General features: G+C 41.6%; 1 long non-coding RNA gene across 4 annotated transcripts in view; it reads right to left on the reverse strand.

The window, feature by feature from the left end:
- Positions 1-1,234: 1,234 nt before the first annotated feature.
- The window catches only part of LOC107201663, a 31,530-nt gene continuing 14,710 nt past the window's right edge, over positions 1,235-18,054 (reverse strand). For 2 of the 4 annotated variants that reach the window (XR_004496801.1, XR_004496802.1), the window contains exons 3-4: positions 6,966-7,076; positions 1,235-4,420 (exon numbers count right to left, since the gene is read on the reverse strand). This is a non-coding gene — a long non-coding RNA (uncharacterized LOC107201663). The remainder of the gene's footprint in view (positions 4,421-6,965; positions 7,077-18,054) is intronic. The other 2 variants (XR_004496804.1, XR_004496803.1) reach the window with 2 other exon arrangements.

The following is an 18,054-nucleotide window of genomic DNA, read 5'->3' on the forward strand; positions in this document are numbered from 1 at the left end:
TTTTGTTTGAGAGCTTACTTGGTATATGGGGTGACAGATTATCTGTGTATAAAGTCTATGTAACAGCGACTTACTAAATGTGTCTGATACAAAACCCATTTTGGAACCTGCTTTATATATGGAGACACAATCGAAATGTGTTTATTCTGCACAGAATGACTCCTTGAGCTCAGTGAAATACGGAGCCTTCTGGGTGAACAAACAGCTGCTCTGATTCTGTGGGTTTCTGTTTCCTTTTGGGAACAGTAAGGTAGGCTTTCGAGCCACGACTCCGCTTTCCCGGCGAAACGTGAAGATCAGTTTTCCCGCTCCCGGGGGTGCGGGAGGGAGGGAGACAGGTGTCGTCGGACGGAGCTGGGGGGCAGGACGGGTGGGGCACCTCACACGTGCACGGAGAGCCGCCGCCGAGGGCGGAAGGTGCCGGCGGCCGGAGCCAAAGAGAGGACAGTCGGCGCCACAAAGAGCCCGATTTAATCGCCCCGAGGCGCCGCCGGCCCGGCTCCGCCGACGTGACCGGCTCGGCGCGGTGGCGGCCCCGCTACGTGCGGCCCCGATCGCCGCTCCCCGGGGCCGCCGCGCCGCCCCCCCGCCTACGTGAGCGCCGGCAGAACCCGCGGGGGGACAGCCAGAGCCGGCCCACCCAGCCCCTCAGCGCGGCCCCGAGCACACAGCCCGGCCCCTCAGCGCGGCCCCGAGCACACAGCCCGGCCCCGCCGGCAGAACCACGGCACGGGAGGCGCGGCCTGTACGCCAGGAGGTGCGCGTCGCGCAGGGAGCAATGCTGGCCCGCGGAAGCTGAGGTCGTAGAACTGGGATGAGTTCCAAGTCTGTACATCTCAGGGATGAGGAATCACAGTTTATGCTAGAGACTGAGGATTCATGAATTTGGAAGTGACTGAGAAGGAGGGATTCGGACTATGAGCTGCCCTGTTTGAAGCCATGAGAAAAAGCATACTGTGTACAGCTCTGGATTCCTCAGAATAAGAGAGACATGGAGCTCCCAGAGAGGGTTCAGTGGAGGGCCACAAAGATGAGGAGTCATCATCTCTCCTATGAGGACAGACTGGAAGCTGGGCCTGTTTAGTCTAGAGACAAGAAGACTAAGAAGGGATCTTTTAAGTGCATATAAATATATCAAAGGCAGGTGCCAAAAGGATGGTGCCAGACTTTTTGGTGGTGCCCAGCAACATAATGAGGAGCAGAGGCCATAAAACAGAACACCAGAAGTTCCATCTCAACACAAAGAAGAATTTATTTACATTGAGGGTGTCAGAGCACTGGAACAGGCTGTCCAGGAAGATTGTGGAGTCAAAATCCACCTGGACACATTCCTGTGCAACCTGCTCTAGGTGACTTTAGCTAGCTGGAGCTCTATCAGTTCACAACAAGTTTTATATATATGTATATTTGCAGTAGGAGGAAAATTGGACTTGAGCAGGGTGTCATTTCCAGTCTTCTGATAGATGGGCGGGGGAGTGTCTAGATACCTCAATGATAGATCAGGCAAATAAGTAAATACACAAACTGTAATGGCATTCCTAATGTACTTATGCAGGAGCCTCCAACAGCTGTGCAAATGTGAATGCCACACACATATCTATCACTCAGCAAAAAGCTGAGCAGGAGTTATTGGCTTCATGATGAACTGGGAGCACTGATGTATGGAACTGGGAGTACTGAGTGTCTGGTATGAGTCTATTCCACAGGTTTTCTTGTCAGTAACCACAAAGCTTCATTGGGCTGAACTAGCAATGCGCAGAAGATCTGAAGTGCAAATACCCACGTAAAAAGTTTTCCTAGAGAAACAGGAAAGGGATCTATACCTGCCTGCTGTAAGAACCATGCACTGCTTAAGATGTGATGAAGGCCCTGTCAGTTTCTCGGGAGTGGCCCATGTTGTACTGTAATACTGTATTCTTTATATTCCAGGGATAATAGAAAATAATCAGAAGCTTCTCTGTCAATTAAAGCAGCCTTGAAGTGGCTCTGTATTTTGCTTGGGCACATCACAACAATGGAACAGTGTTCCCCCTGAGTGAAAGAACCATGTGACTGAAAAAAAAAAAAAGAAAAAGTAAGAGACAGAACTGAAAGAAATCACAGTAACCCTAAATTCTCTTTTTCCACAGTAAATGCAAGTCTTCATTTACATTCAACCAGCAACAAAAATTGCTTTGCATCAGTCATCCTTCACTGGCTCATAATTCCCAGATACTTGTCCATGCTCTCAGCACAAGCCTGTAACTATAGGCAATCTAATGAAAAAGTAGACACTTTCCTTTGGTAAACTTGGCCCATGAAGAAAGCACAAAACAAAACCAGCCAACTGGCAAAACTCAGCGACAGGCTTTTAAGAATTCATCCAAGAATGAAAGTTGGTCTACCTGTGTAGGCACTGACCTCATAACAAAGGCCAGCTCTCAAAATACACATCTGCAGTAGGGAAAAGGTAAAGTCTCTACCTGGTCTCACGCAGTCCTTCATATCCCACACTCCAACCCAGCGGTCTCAGGCAAAGTCAAAACACAAATCTTTTAATCTAGAAACCATAATTCTCCCATCATACTTGAATTCTGGGCTGAAAAAAAATTTGTGAAGAGCAAATAATGCATCAGTCTAAAATAGGTTCTCTGCTGTTTTCACTTTTCCCCCACAGGTGTGGTATTCCCGTTCCTTGAGTGACCAGCTTCTTCCCTGAAACATTTGGGGAGCCCAGCAAAGTCCCAGCACTTTGACTCTTTAGCACTTCTAATACCCACAGCACTTCACTTAATGGGAAACTGAACCTGACCTTACTCCATGATGCTGCGTAAACCTTGGGAGTCTGCCCCAATTCTTTCATTGGTTTGCTGCAGTTGGTACAAGTGAATTCCTTTTTGTCAGTTTTCTCCACTGGAAAAATAATGATTCATTTTAGTTTCATGATGTTTGTGTGTCTTCTGAGTCATGAAAGGCTGACAGTCAACCAGAGAGAAGACATTTCCCATGGAATGGCATCTGTTTACATAAGTTTTATTGCAGGTAAGTTATCGGACAGCTGCAGTTCATAATTTTTAATCCTATCTATTTATGTTTCTGCAAACAAATATCCACATTTCCTTTGCCTGGGAAATTAAATGAAATAATTTATTTTTTTTTTAATTGCTTTAAGCAACCCATTTCCTACAGAGACATCTTTTTTTCCTTTCTGTGGGGCATTCATCATGACACAGCACATATAGCAGAAAAAAATTCTGGGCTGGACTTTGTAGCATTGCTGTTGAGCCACACCATTGTTAGCAGCCACCAAGTGAAATGGTTGTGGAAACCTTTTCCTGGACCTGTATAAGTGATGCCAAATGCAAAGCACTGGAGCACTGTATTTTGTATTCTTTCTCACGTGATCTAGGTGTCGCATTTTGGCACTAACATATAATTTCCCCACATTTCTAGGCAGTAGTCATATTTGTATTTAGGCCTGCATCAAACAATTCTACAAACTCATGTGAGGCCAAAGCTTATCCTAAATAACTAAGAATGACAGGTAGGAAAAGCTATTTATTTCAAATTTATGAATGCTGGATAAAGCTATAAAATTGCTGTACCGTGGAAAGGTTAATATTGTAGTGAATCAGCAATCTTCTACCACAGCTGGTGTCATATAGCTCCCTGAAAAGGGAAGAATGTCTGAGTCACTGCCATTAATAGTCTTCCATTTTAAAAGGACTAAGAACTGTCTTAGAAGAAATGTATGACTGCCCTTGCACCCAGTGGTCTGTAAGAGTTGGAGATGTGTCATGGAAAAATCCCAGAAAAAAAAAAAAAAGAAAGAACAAAGAGCAGGAAATGGCTTTTGAAAAAAAGGATGTTAAGAGTTCAAGGAACTCAAACGAGCACACTTTGACCAAGGGAAGTCTTTTGACCATTGTACTACAAGAAGGAAAATGTACCAAGTTCCGAGAGAAGGAGATGGGGTTTGGAGTACACACAGACAGAAAGTGTCAGCCTCCCTCTTGGGAGGGAAGAAGCAGGAGAGAAAGATGTGAAGCTGAGCAGATTTTTTCACAAAAGCAGATTTGTCACAAAAGAAGTACATGTGTGAAAAACATGAGACATGGGAATATGGTGCTTATGGAGAGATGCAGGAACTCAGAACATCTGCAGTGTCTCCCTCATTGCTGGAACTGTGTTTTTTTACTCAAGAAATCTGAAAAGATGTGGATCTTTGGTTTGCTGTTGTATCAATTTCAAGAGCTTGCTTTCTTGTGTCTTCCAATTTCCTGCATATTCAATCTCATTGTATTAGGATAACTGTACTAATTTACCTGGTCCTGGCCAATAGTCCCAATTCCAAAGTACCCTCCAGGCAGAGTAGCATTAGGGCCAAGCTGCAACCATCACAATTTGTCTCTTCATAACCACCTTCTGAGGCTGCATCTCCCTAGAGAAAACAGAATAAGTTCTGGGCTATGACAGGAACCTAGAAAACAATGAAAGAAAGGTAAAATGGTAATAGGGAAAGGACCCTCTTCATGTTAACCTTAGAGTCTATGATTTTCAGTTGTGAGTTTGCACTGAAGCAGAACAGAGCACAATTTATGAATCTGTTTCTTCAGTATTGACATGGGGCTGAAATGACCACAGCTACACCCTTTAGCAGTAGAAAGTTCTGTTATCTCTTCCCCTTGTGAGGAAAAACTGAGCAAGCAGAGGAGGGAAATGGCCCTGCTTTGGCTCCCCTCTGCAACCCTCAAGCCCCAGTGAAGATTTGCCAAGCATCATGTCAGGTTTCTGGTGCTGATACACCAAGGACTGGCAGGCAGTTCAGTACCCTGTTCTCTAAGCAGTGGCAATGGGAAGGAAGAAGAGGCACTACTGGTTAGTTAATCACATTTTATGGACTGGTAGGGTTGTACCCTTTTTAGTGGTCAGAGTGATAAAAGCATCTCAAAGTTTTAGGTGAAAGATGTTATCAGAGAGTTATAGGTGGGGAACAACAAAGCAACAAAACAGTCGTGCAGCTGCCCTTGTTTTTTCATTATCTCCACATTGGCATTAGATGCAAAGAGAAACCATGAGAACTGAGCCATCAAATAAAAATGCTCGTTGATGTAAATTAAAGTACATTTATTCACAGGTGAAAATTGTGCTTTTTAACTGTCCAGAGAGTGATGTTACTGATGCCTAAGCACTTCTTGTATAAGAACAATAATGTCCCAATGTTTTTGCTTAAAGAATGAATGTTTGCCAATAAAAACAGACACAAAAACTGAAGGCAAAAGTTTTAAATGATCACACAATGTTTTCAGATATGAGGGCCATGTTAAACCGTGACTTAAAATCAGCAACAGCTATTTCTTAAGGACCCTGTCACTTGGTGACATTACTCATTAACTCAGTCTTTCGCTGTTGACTCATTCAGACTCTATCTAATCAGGAAGAAATTTACATACTTCTGTTTTCAGCTGTGAAATGTAAACATTTCTATGAAAGCAGAAATTGTGGTTAACATGCTAAATGCTTGAAAATATGTTAGAAATCTCATGACTTACCTGAAAGTAGCTGACAGGAAGCAGAAGAAAATGGGAGCTCCACCAAGGTATTAAACATCTATCTCCATACCAAACGTATACTTCTGTATACAAGTAATTCAGGCATGAGGTCTCAGAAGAAAAAGCTAAGTGATGCCCCTTCACAGCTCAGCAGAAAGCCTAATAGTAAGTAGTAATCTAGTAATAAGGACCTCACCTGAGAGATGAGGAAACAGCCTTATTTAGAGAAGGGACAAGTTGTGTCACCTTCCATCTCTTAGGTGAGTGTCCTAATCCATAGGCAATAGATGATTCTAGAATTGGAGCTTCTCCTTCTGTAGTAACTTCTGTTGTGAATCAGATGGTAAATATGGCATTGAGAAAGGCAGAAGGTATCTGGCCTTAGAACTAGCTGACAAGAGTGATCTTCTAGGAAGTGTGAGACTCATGACACTCTGGCCTTCTGGACTCAGGATGTAATCTTGCACAAAACTCTCTTTTAAGCCAAGTGAGTACTTTGGCTACCATGCCTAGACTTACCAGATCCACCTGAAACATATTTGTCCTATCCCATTAATATTGCAATATTGCAACAGGGGATTTGGTTCATCTGCATCAGCATCCTAATGGTCTGTTTTCCCTCTGACCTAGTTACTAGATTTAAAACTTTGATTGTCTAGGTCAAGCTCAGATGCATGCAAAACTGGAAAATCTAAGCATGCTATTAAAAAAAAAAAAAAAAAAAAAAGAAAAGAAAGAAGAAACCCTTGCTTTCTGGAAAGTTCATGGTTTCATTTGCTAAAAAATGAAGAAATACCTTCAAGACTTAACAAGTTTTAATAGCCTTTTAATGGAAAATGATTTCTTTACAGGTAGTGGACAACTGTTACAACTGTAACAGAAATGCTAAGAGCAGTATGAATGCAAATTGCAAATTGAGTGTGGAAATTCTGAAAGGGACTCAGCCACTGTCTTCCTAGGGCAAGTCAGAAGTCAGGAGCACTCCAGCACTCCTGACTTGTCCATCATTGCAGTGAATTAAGCCAACTAGTCCTACGACTCTGATCCAGGCATGTCTACATGCACCACTTTTTCAGTCATCTTGGGTACATTAATTTGCCTTAGGAAAACATTCTGGCCTACTTTGGCCAGAAAAAGTTGTTCATCCATTTTCTGTGCTGTCCCTCAGAGTTCCAAAACCAAAAGTTTAGGTGCTTGCCTGTAGTGAATCTAAAAGAAGACAACTCTAAGAATCCCATGGATGACTGAGGACTATCTTAATGCAAGTATTACATAAATGAATAAAGTCTTCAGTCCTAATTCTTTGTCATACACAACAACCAGTAGATGGAGCTTATTTACCAGTACTGGAAGAACCAGAGTCACAATTACAGCATTTTTTTTGGATGGCAAATAGCAGCAAGTCACACTGATGATAGATGTATTGTACTGTACCTTACAGTGCACATATTAATGCACAGCAGTGGCCTTGGTTGTGTCATTTTGCCAGTCCTTGAGTTTAGGAGATAACCCTTTGTGTCATGGATCTCAAGGTCCCCAATACAACTGAAAAAAGAATTACTAGATTAATGTACCTTAAAATGTCTTTATTTACACACTCAACAAAAAAATGTGTAAGAAATCATTCCTTCTTTTTCCACCTTAAAACTTGCTGACTACATAGCAGAACCTTAAGACTTAGGAATTAGGCAGCACAAATTATTACTATTATTATTTACAAGATTATTACTACTATTACTTAGGGTTTACAGATATAAATCTTTTCCATCTGGAATAGTCTCACAATATAGTTTTTATGACGGTGGCTCACCCTTTCCGGAGTGCTGTTTCCCTTGAATTGCTAGACGGTGCTCTGGAGTGAGAACAAATCCAAGCCCTGTGGCCAGGGGGAGTAAGGAAGCCTCCATCCAGGGAACATGTGTGCTGATTCCGCAGGGCAGGGTACCACCTTCCCCGGAGGAATACTCTTACAGTCTACTTCAAAAGTTTGGGGGCTAACCTGTGCCTTAGATACTCCTGCCTTGCATCCCTGCTCTTAAACCAGACCAAAATGACTCAGCACCTCCTGTTGCTCTAGAATAGCATCCCCAAACCTTGTGTGGTGTATTTTTCTGCAGTTGCCTCACAGCAGCAGCCAATGGCAAAGACTGAAGAAAACTCAGACTGAAAGAAGCCTAAGAAAACTAACAGGCAGGCCCCTTCACTCTTAGAGTACATGGCCTCCTTATAGGAACCTTTATCAGGTCATTTACATGCAGCATCCACATAGGTTTATTTCTAAAACAGAAGCTGACTCATAGCTCATTTGTCTCAAAATACAAAGTATTTTACATACTGTAAGATAACAGTATGGTTTTTGGATCACCACTCTTTTTTTAACAAAATGTTAAATCACATTAACTAGACTTTGTGTATGTGTATGTGTGAAATGTGTATATGGACTAAGACATCTGAGCACTTAGGAGCAAAATTTTTAAAAGGTATTTTTTAAATGAAGTGGTTTTTTTCCCTCTTATCATAATTTTCTGGCTTTCAGGAAACCTTTTCTTTCTAAATTTTCTAATTCCAGTTCAAAAAGGAACTTATATAAGAAAATATGGTAAAAAAAGAAAGTGCAAAACAATTAACACATTTCAACCATCTCTAACAATCTCATCTAAGAACACTTCAGATTTTACTTGGGCATTTCCTGCCTTGAAATCTGTTTTGGCATTATCACACAGAGGTGAGTAATCTGCTGAGAGTACTTCCTGCTCCCATAGCCTCTGGGCTATGAAGAACTGGTTTAGGACTGCCACATTGGCTTTTCTCCCATTTCCAGCATCCAGGGAAGATCAGAAGCCCAGCCAGTAGTCGCTAAGCTCTGGGTAGTCTCTGCTTCACAGCACGTTAAGAGGGGCAACACAAATGACCCCAGCCCTGGGGAGGCTCCACTAAGGGTTGTTGTGTCTCCTGAAGGAGCCCAAAGTTTGTGTGGTCCCAAAAGGTAACCAGACAATTTTGGTCCCGTGCCTGCAATCATTCACCTCCTGCCTGCAGTGCACAAACTAAGTAAAAGTGTAAAATCCTTTAGGTTTCCCTTTAGTACTAGTCTACAGAACCCAATTTTATTCCTTTTTTCTTCACTGTGAAAATTTGGTATACAAATCAAAACCAGTACTGCTGGTTCTTAAAGATTCTATTGTAAGTCACAGCCACCAGTCAAGCAATTACACAGTAAACACTTTCGAGTTTCCAGCTCTTATAGTTATGAAAACTCCAGACCGAGAAGCCCAGAAGCCAGGTGACAACTTAAAATGCTCTAATCTCATGAGTTTTAAGCCAATTATGATGCTAGAATCTGACTCATGATTTTCAAATATTTAGCACAAATGAGGAAATCACTGGTTTTGTAGCACTAAAAATGTGGTGGTTAGATCAGTCCTGAATAAGAGTGGGGCACAAGCAGTCTTATAGGAGCATCCAGGACAGCGAAGAGCACTACAGACAGCAGAGGTTCCAAGACTTTGTAAATTTTGCAGCCCCTGTGACAGGTTAGGCACTAACCTACAGAGGGTTTTGGGAGTGGCAATGTCACCTCCACCTTATAGCAACAGCACATCCATGGAGAACTTTGTCTTTGTTCCTTTAAAGTTCCTTGGCTGGCTCCTTGGTATCCAAGCAAAATTTGCTTGATGTATCAAAAAGTGTACTGCTTCCTTGATTGATGGATCAACTACAAGCTCTTTTAATGACTTTCAAACATGGTGCCTTATTTTCTAAAGTAAAGCAGTTTCTGAAGTTTTGGTTAGAAAGTTTAAAACTTGTAACTTATGAATATCATACCAGAAATTCCTGAGGATTAGCCGTGTAGTCTTAGAGATCAGTCACCTTCTACCTTACATAGAGGTACTCACTGGACATATCATCAATTAGTATATCCCAAAGCACACTCTTGAAATTGACACAGTAACAGACTGTCTTTGATTTTCATGGGTTTGTTATCTGAGGGGTTTTTTTTTCCCCTCGCATATAGCTTTCAAATGTAAAGTTACCTGTTACCTACTACAATTTTACCAAGGAAAGAAATTTGGTTGCTTTGAGTGTCCCAATAGCTACCAGTCACTAAAGTAAGAATTAGATAAGAATAAACATCTATCAGAAAAAGCCTCTCTCAGAAGAAAGGCATTTTCTCTAAACATGATGTGTTTTGAATCCTTTTAAAGATCTTTATTATTCCAAAACAAAAAAAAAAATAAATCCTTGAATTTCAAACAAAACAAATGAAAATTGTCAAAAGACCCTTTGGAAGAAAACGCGCATCTCTCTTTTCATGTGATTATGTGAGTGCTCACTGTCAAGGATCAGGAGCTCCTCAGCTAGGCAGTGCTCAAAGTAATCAGATTCTTTTAGGCATCACTGTAGGCTTTAGCAGGTGAATTGTTTAGTCACTGGAAAAGAAATACTAACTATGTGGGAGATGGTATTGTATGGAAAATCATGCTGTGAAGGGCCAATGTCCACAAAGGAGATAGAGGAGCCCTGAAAGAATCAACTTTATTTGAATAAAGGGAGAGAGGCCATTAGGCCATACCCCCATGGGGCTTTTCCTGAGTTTTTGGAGGATGTAGCCTCCTTTTATCCTAAATTTCCAACTGCATGTTGCTCACCTCCTTTTCCCATTGGCTGAGGTACTAGGAAGATACAGCTGCCCACTACATATTCCCCCTTTAATATGTATCCCACTCATCATGTGCTGTAAGACCATTAAAATTTGGTTAAAGCCAACCCTGGCAGAGAAGTAAATATTCATAAATCTCTAAGTCGGTACATTTTTCCCCCAAAGTTTAGAAGTTCAGCCTCTGCTCGGTTCTGCAACAAACTTGTGCAGTTTGATTTTCATAAAGACCCTGACATCCATTCTTCCACAACCCAAAAGGTTCTCTTGGTTCAAGTCACTTGTGAAGATATGAACACCCATTTCTCCTCTCAGTGTTCTAACGACTCTCTACTCCATGCTTTGTCACAAGAGGAAGATGATTCTGGCATTTCAAAAGCTGTTGCAATTTTTCTTTGATTATCTTATTTGATATCTTTGTGGTGTAGATACTTCCTTGGAAAAGTAGTATCTTTGGAAAATTGTGACAAAAGGACCTGGCACTCTCTTCCATCTTTATTAATGGCCATATATAAATTACAGATTGTGTTTCTGTAGTTTGCCTTTGGAGACACTTTTCACTGTGGCTGATAGTAGTTGCTGAAGTTTAGATGGGAAAAAAGATAGTGGTATTGATGTGATTTTAGTTTGATGTGGTATCTCTGTATCAAGTTTTAAAATTTGTGGCTGAGGTTCTTAAGTAATCTGAAGAGGATGAGAGATTTCAGAAACAGATGCTTTGTCCTCTTGGTTAGCATGAGTTAGTGAGAAGCCTCATTGCAGGGAGTGCTTTGAAGTTGGAATCATTACTCTGTGCATTAAAATCCGTTGAGAACTTTCCTCTGCTGGCAGAGGTCATGCCAATATATCCTTGCATGTGGAAATCTTCTTTGCTGTTCATTTGTTAATTTTCTAGCATCATAGGTAATGCTGGTATCCATCTACAAAAAAAACGTAGTTTGACTTAATTTCCTTCACTATCAGCCACTTCCTGCCAAGGATTTTTACATTTACTTAGAGGACAGGTTTCGCATCTGCCATGTGAGGTGAACTCTGGCTGCCTCTGACTGCCCATATCTGTGAGGTTGCTGATGTTCAGTAGTTGCTCTTTTTAGTGTCTAAAAATGCCTATGAAATCAAGGCCATTCCTCACAGTCAGGTAACCCTTGCCCCAAAGACCTTATGAAGCAGAAACCTTAGAGAGAGAAGAAAGAAGTTTTTTCCCCGGTTCTTGCTGACTGTCAGACTTGGGCTGACATGATACCCTGCTGTGATACAGGCAGAGGGGAGCAAGAAGCATAAAGCAAAAAAGTGTGGCTCTAGCACATGTAAATTCATTATTGTGGGCAACCCCAAGAGTGACTCTGCCCTTCAGCACTGAGTGTGGCAGGACATTAACTCTTAACCACTTACCTGCCTATCAACAGATGCAGGTGAGAAACAGAAGATGGAAAGGAAGGCATGAATACAAAGACAAGGCAAAGAACAAACTGCTGCAGAGCAGCAGCATCTTAGGAAGTACCTCTGAACTTTCAAAGACACAAGGAGATACAAGCTGGTGGCCTATTTGTGTTATATAATGTGCATAGTACATCTAGGAAGTTGACATTGTTGAAGTTACCACTACAGGAGCACTGTAGTTACCACTACTTTACCATCACATATATAATCATAAAACCCAGAAATATGGATGCCTTATAATTTACTAATATTTCTTTTTGGTCAAGTTCGACAGCTGTGTTAGGATGAGGGCCTGGAAATTCTGATGTTCCTGTAAGGGAGAAAATCTGCTCACATACAAAAGAAGCCAACTGCCTTTTGTGAAATTTTAGCGCAAAATCCAGTTTGTAAATTGTGTAGTTGAATTTACACAAGATGCCAACACATCCTGGATATGCTGCTCTGTGGCATTTACCTTGTTCATCACATTTTTTCAAGTCACAATGGGGAACAGTGAGAACATTGCATCAAAATGAAATAATGTCAGGAAAACTGCCTGGTTTTTTGAAGGAACTCCGTGCAATATTGGGAAAACACTGGCAATATAATGACTTTTCTGTCCTTTGGTGTGATTAAGCACATAAATGCTCTGGATATAAGGGCACATTGGTAACTCAGATGTTCTGGTGTTTGAAGCTGTAGGATATATGTCAGTTTAAATCCTGATAGCCAGGGATTAGTATCAAGGCTTATTTTAATACAGAAACCACACTGGATTAAAGGAACTGCTTGCTTTTCTTCTCATACAGAGAGGGTGAAAATAACTCCTGAAGAGCTCAAGATTTATGCATCATTTAAGTCCTGTTCTGATGCTGCTAAGTAGAGCATTGTGACGTATCTCTGCATAAAGGTGACCTTAGGACAGCAGGAGTACCCCAAGGTGTTTATCTGGCCTCTGCCAGGACATATGAGAGAACTGAAATTCTTCTTAAAGGCAGATTTATAGCACCAGCAAAAACCTAATTAAACCAAGAATTCTCCAAGGGTTTTCTGGCAAAACCCTCAACATAAGTATTTTATTTAAATATTTATTGAATTCTGTACTCTGCCTCATAAAAGGTATTTTTATTATTTAAATGTCTTCCACATGACTACTTTTGAATCCTGTTTCTAATCTAACCCTTTTAATCAAGTTCTCTTTATTTTAAATTAAACCTCTACATTGGGATTATACAGTTTATTGCTGATTTATATCCTAAATCATTGGTTTTCTACAGTTTTCCAAAATAAGGCCCAGGCTGCCAGAGACTGGAATGATGGAGTTTCTGTTGGAGCCTGCCTGCCAGCAGATGTACAGCAGTCTTCTGTGGACACATGAGATTAAACTCCCTTTAAGGTCAATATCACTGTTTCCCTGTGCTACTGAAACAAAATCTCAGTTCCAGAGACTTCAAATTTTTATGTATCAATTATGATGCTCTAGTCTGACTTCTTTCAGATGACTGATCAAAGTAACCCAAGAATTCATGTTTAAAGTCCAGAGCTCTCCTCTGAAAGGCAGTTAGGCTCCTAGGAAGATATCTTTTCTTGTCACAGAGACTATGAACAACAGAGAATTTAGTACACCCAACTATCCTTCACTGTTAAAAACATGAAGATACATGCATGAATTGTAGTAGGAGTTTCAGATATTCACAACACACTAGGTCGTTCACTTCTAATTTTTTTAAGTCATCCTTCCCACCTTCCCATGGAGTTTATTGCCAATCTTTGCATCACAAAGGCAAGCTCCTCTTATTATTTTTTTTTTTAACTCCTTATGGAAATTGTATTTTGACCAGCAATCATGACATCAAATAAAGGCAAGGAATCTAGAAGCTCTGGGTTCCTGGGACTCTGTGGAGTAGAAAAAGCATACTCATGGCTATGAATGAAAATGTGGGACATTCAAACTACCCTTCCAGTTACTGCTGCCTGCTACTTCTATGGGTCCAGAAAACCTAGAGTCAGTGAGGAAGCAAGCAGGAAGGAAAACACTACACATGTTAAATCCCCAGCCTTTTCTATCAGCATAGAAAACAGTCACAGACTAGCTCCTGACACAAGAATGCAGGATCAATGCATTGCTGTCAATCTAAGAGACAGATAAATGCCACACCTAAATATTGGTGGAAGAGTTGTAATTATTTAGCTAAAAATATTGCATCACACTTCTTTAATTCAACCAGTGCAGCAGAATGTGTATGTACATACTCTGTACCAGACTGAGGAAAACTTCACCAGGATCATCAAGCTTTAAAGGGAACACACAGTTAAACTAGTTCAATATCATCCCTATAATTAAACAGATACATTCCCTCTGTGTAATGAACTGGTTTTCAGACTCCACTGCCTTGTCTGCACCATTATTTATACTAATAAGAAAAGGGTACCTTATCAAATCATTTAGGGGGATACTTCTTATCAGATCAAAAATTCTCAAGGCAAAACAAAGGCTAATCTAATAATGACTTAATGCCTTTACTGTTAGGTTTTTTATTTATAAAGCAATCCAGGAAATGGCAGGGACTATAGGTCAGTATGACTGATCTCCATAAGCCTATGAGTACGGGGGTAATTGCTTATTTGATGTGTGTGTGTCCATCAGGTTTCTTACCTAAGCAAATTTCTCTGTGTAAATAATCTTGTCAAATGGTCCAGGGACAAATTCTGTCCAGCCTTTATATGCAAGCTGCTAGCAATTCTAGGACTCTCTATCTGTAGATCCCAGTGAAATGAAACCTTGTTCAAGAGTCCACATGACTACAACCATCTTACTAAGTACAGTGACGGTCCTTACTAAGTACAGTGACAGCTGCATCCTCCTATATAACAGTACTGGAGCAACTCTGGGATGTTGCAGCATCATGATGACCTGATTACTGGAATAGCCGACTCCTACCCAACTCAGCAAGCTACAGTCCTTAGACGCTGCCAGCCTGAAGAGCCAGAGAGCACTCAGAGGATGCAGTATTTCAGATTCACACCCTGGAACATGGCAGGGATCAATTAATTATGTGTGTGAGACACACATGCATAATGTGCTGGCTCTGCAATTGCTGTGCAGTTCACTGTTAGGATGTTAAATGTGAAAAACAAGAGGCAGGAGGAGGCAAAAATTAATTGAAAGTCCATTTTACTTATTTTGCTAGATGGCCTACGAAACATACAATGCCAGAAAAGTCTAGTTCCTGGCCTTTGCTCCTTCAAGACCTCCCATCTGGGTTGCATGGAGGAGTATATGGTACACAGATAGACAGCTAGCTGTGAATAAGCAGAGATCTTACTTGTATAAGAACTCCCCTTCCTGAGTAGCTCCAGTGGCCTGTGGGCTTTGGAGTTCAAATTCTTGCCCTGCAGTCTCTCTTTAGCCACAGGAACAGGGTGCCCGATGCATCTGCAAGTTTTGAGGTAATAAGAGGCCACAATGCCATGCACAGACACATGAGAGGAGCTGGGATCTGTCACAATCAATTGAGTCGTCAGCTCTGTTCTGATACCTACAAGAAACATTATCCCTTGCTTTGTAGGAATAAGCTTATTTACTCAAGATTTGTATTTGAGGCATAAGTCTAACGCTATCTGTCTTAGTTATTCAGCAGGAAATCTGCAGTCTCTCACTGAAATTATAGCAAGTCCCATATTTGCTCTGTATATGTTATGTAAGAGTTACTATTCTGGGCTACACTGAATTTAAAAGAGAAATCTATCAGGGACTCCCACCAGCAACTTGGGCATTGAAATGTTCAGGAGAATCTCCTTCTTTGATTAGGCAGATTGTGAGCAGCAAAGAAGAGTTTGAAGCTTAATTTACATCCCAGTTCAAGTCAAAAGAAAAAATTGTAAAGCCCTAGACAAATTGTCAATGATACTGTCATTTAATTTACCCCCAGAATAAAATTTCAGTTACAGTGACACACAGGATTTATAAGGGGGCATGTCCTAAGACCCCTCACCAATAGATTAAATTCCTTTTCTAGACTGGTTAGGGAGGGTCTGGTGTAGAAGTGATACAAACTATGGATGGGCTATGCTCAAGCCATGTAGGTTTATTAGAACTTGTGAAAATAAGCTCTTGTCACTCCTGAATGTTCATGGCTTAGGTGGGGCTCACACACAGTCCTTGTACTGCTTTACCTCCTGGAAGTGTTTTTTAACTATTTTTAAGTGGTTAAAATGTCAAGTGGATGCCATAGAATATCTGATAGATTGCTTGTTGCTTTCACCCTACCCCCATTTTACTAAATAGCAACAATAATTGGATAACTGCTTAATTTACCAGCACTAAGAAAATTAGGGGGGGAAAAAAAAGAGATAAACACTAAAAGCTACATGTTCAAATGTTTACTGGCACCTAAATGTATGGCATAAACCTGTAGAAACCTAGATGTTTTGATCAATGTTTTAACATAATGAATATACACTGTATCTGGAAACTTTTCATTCAATGACATAGGACAGCAGATTGTAAAAAGGCTTGAATAACTCTTTTTGGAAAGCTTTAGCAAGAAGGCAGATAAAATGTGACTCCCCAGAGGATGATGTTGTGACAAACAGGGTCAATACCTAAAACCATGACTGATCCCATTCGGCTCTCTAACCTACTCCAGGCAATCTCATTCAGTTCAAATCCAGCTCCAAAGGCTAGGTAAGGCCTCGAAGGATGCATGAGCTGTCTGTCCAGCATTTCCTGAGATGCTCTGTGCATGCCAGAGGGGGAAGCCCATTCCAACTTGGGGTAAGTCAGTTTTCTCCACCAGCATCAGGGTGATACTCACAGCTGCCACCAGCATTTGAGGAATGATGGAACTGGTCAACAGATTATTTTCAAATACTTGCTTCCAATTCAATGTTTTACCATTAAACCTTATCATGGGCCAGGCTAGGTGAAAGAAAGGCACCTGAGGTTTTTAAGTCTCGGTGAAACCCCAAGAGCTGTATTTTCAGCTCTCATTTAGTAGGATGGATGCAGGCTCACTGTGAACAGGAAAGGTGCATATTTATCACCGTGGTTTTTCACGTTTGGCAACCAGTGTGCTGTAGGATGAGCAGCAGTTCTTTGCTGCTGATGTGGTTTCCAGTGGGAAGGTGCCTTCCAATACCCTGGGAAGGAGCTGGAGCTCATTGAGACACCTGAAAATCCCCATCTCCACCCAGCACAGGGAGGCATCACAGGTGGGCTACTGCAACTGTTGCTGTTCACTCGCTGTGCCAAGAATCAGGCAGCCCTACAACACTTTGAAACGCTTGTATTTCCCCCCATAACGAGAAGCACAAAGGCCTCCTCAGTGGGTGGCGTTCCAGGGCGGCAATGTCGCGTCCCTCCGGCCCGGCTCCTGCCAGAAGCCCTTGGGAAGCACAAGACAGAGCCGTGTGCAGCTCCCAGCACAGCGCTGCACTGTCACCGGCACTGCTTGTTTTCCTCAGGGAAAACATGGAGCCTTGGGCGCTGCAGCCCTGCCCTTGGCATCAAGTGCTACAGAGAACACACACTGCGCTCGCTGGGGATGAAGGCTCAACCACCCAAGCACATTCCAAAGGACTAGAAGACCCTTGCGTATGGTCAAGTAGCAGTACTTGACACACATGTAGCACACACGCACACCTCATCTTCTCCCCAGGTTTTCAGGTTTTCATTTTCTTTCGTTTAAGAAACTAAGTAATTATACAAAGGTCTTCAGCAAAGTCTTGTAACGAGTCAGTGGCAAAGCAGGGCACTGAGCTGCTGGTCCTTCTGGGAATCCTCATGCTTCAGTTGGGATAATCCAAATAACCACTGCTCTATACAGCCAGAACTTTTCAAGCAAAGACCTTCATGGAGCTGAAACCCAAACTCCTGTGTATCAAAAGCAGAGAAATCCCACCCAGTTCTGGTGTGCTGTCAACATTAATGAGGTTAAGTGGACTATTACGGCCGCAAAGAATTACCACTGGTCTTATAGATGAGAATAATCATATCACATTTCAATCCAACACCAGGCTAAAGAAAAGAAGGCTTAGAGGCAAGTAGTTGTACAGAAAATTCTTACTTTTTATCTTTTGACAAACTGTGAAGCTATATGGAAAAGTTTCAGGTCTGTAGTCCATAAATATGGACTGCAAAATGCAACCACATTAGTGAGAAAACTCTAAAATACACAAAAATCTCTGTACTTTCAGAACACTTCCCATTACTGTAACTTGTAATGGGGATCAGTACCAAAGCTGGGATTTTAATTCAGGACTTTTAACTCTCAGCCAGTCTGTTTCCCTGTGTAACAATGCTGTGATAGAAAATTATCCCCATGGAGCCGATTGCACCTTTGGAAATTTGGAAAAGGTGGGGAGTGGATACTAAATGCAAGCAGCAAGCAGGAAGCCCAGTGTCTGTGGAAAAGCAAGTCACGTAACTTTCTCAGACTAGCCTGA

The sequence above is a fragment of the Parus major genome, chromosome 3 (assembly GCF_001522545.3).
Source record: "Parus major isolate Abel chromosome 3, Parus_major1.1, whole genome shotgun sequence".
Classification (NCBI taxonomy): domain Eukaryota; kingdom Metazoa; phylum Chordata; class Aves; order Passeriformes; family Paridae; genus Parus; species Parus major.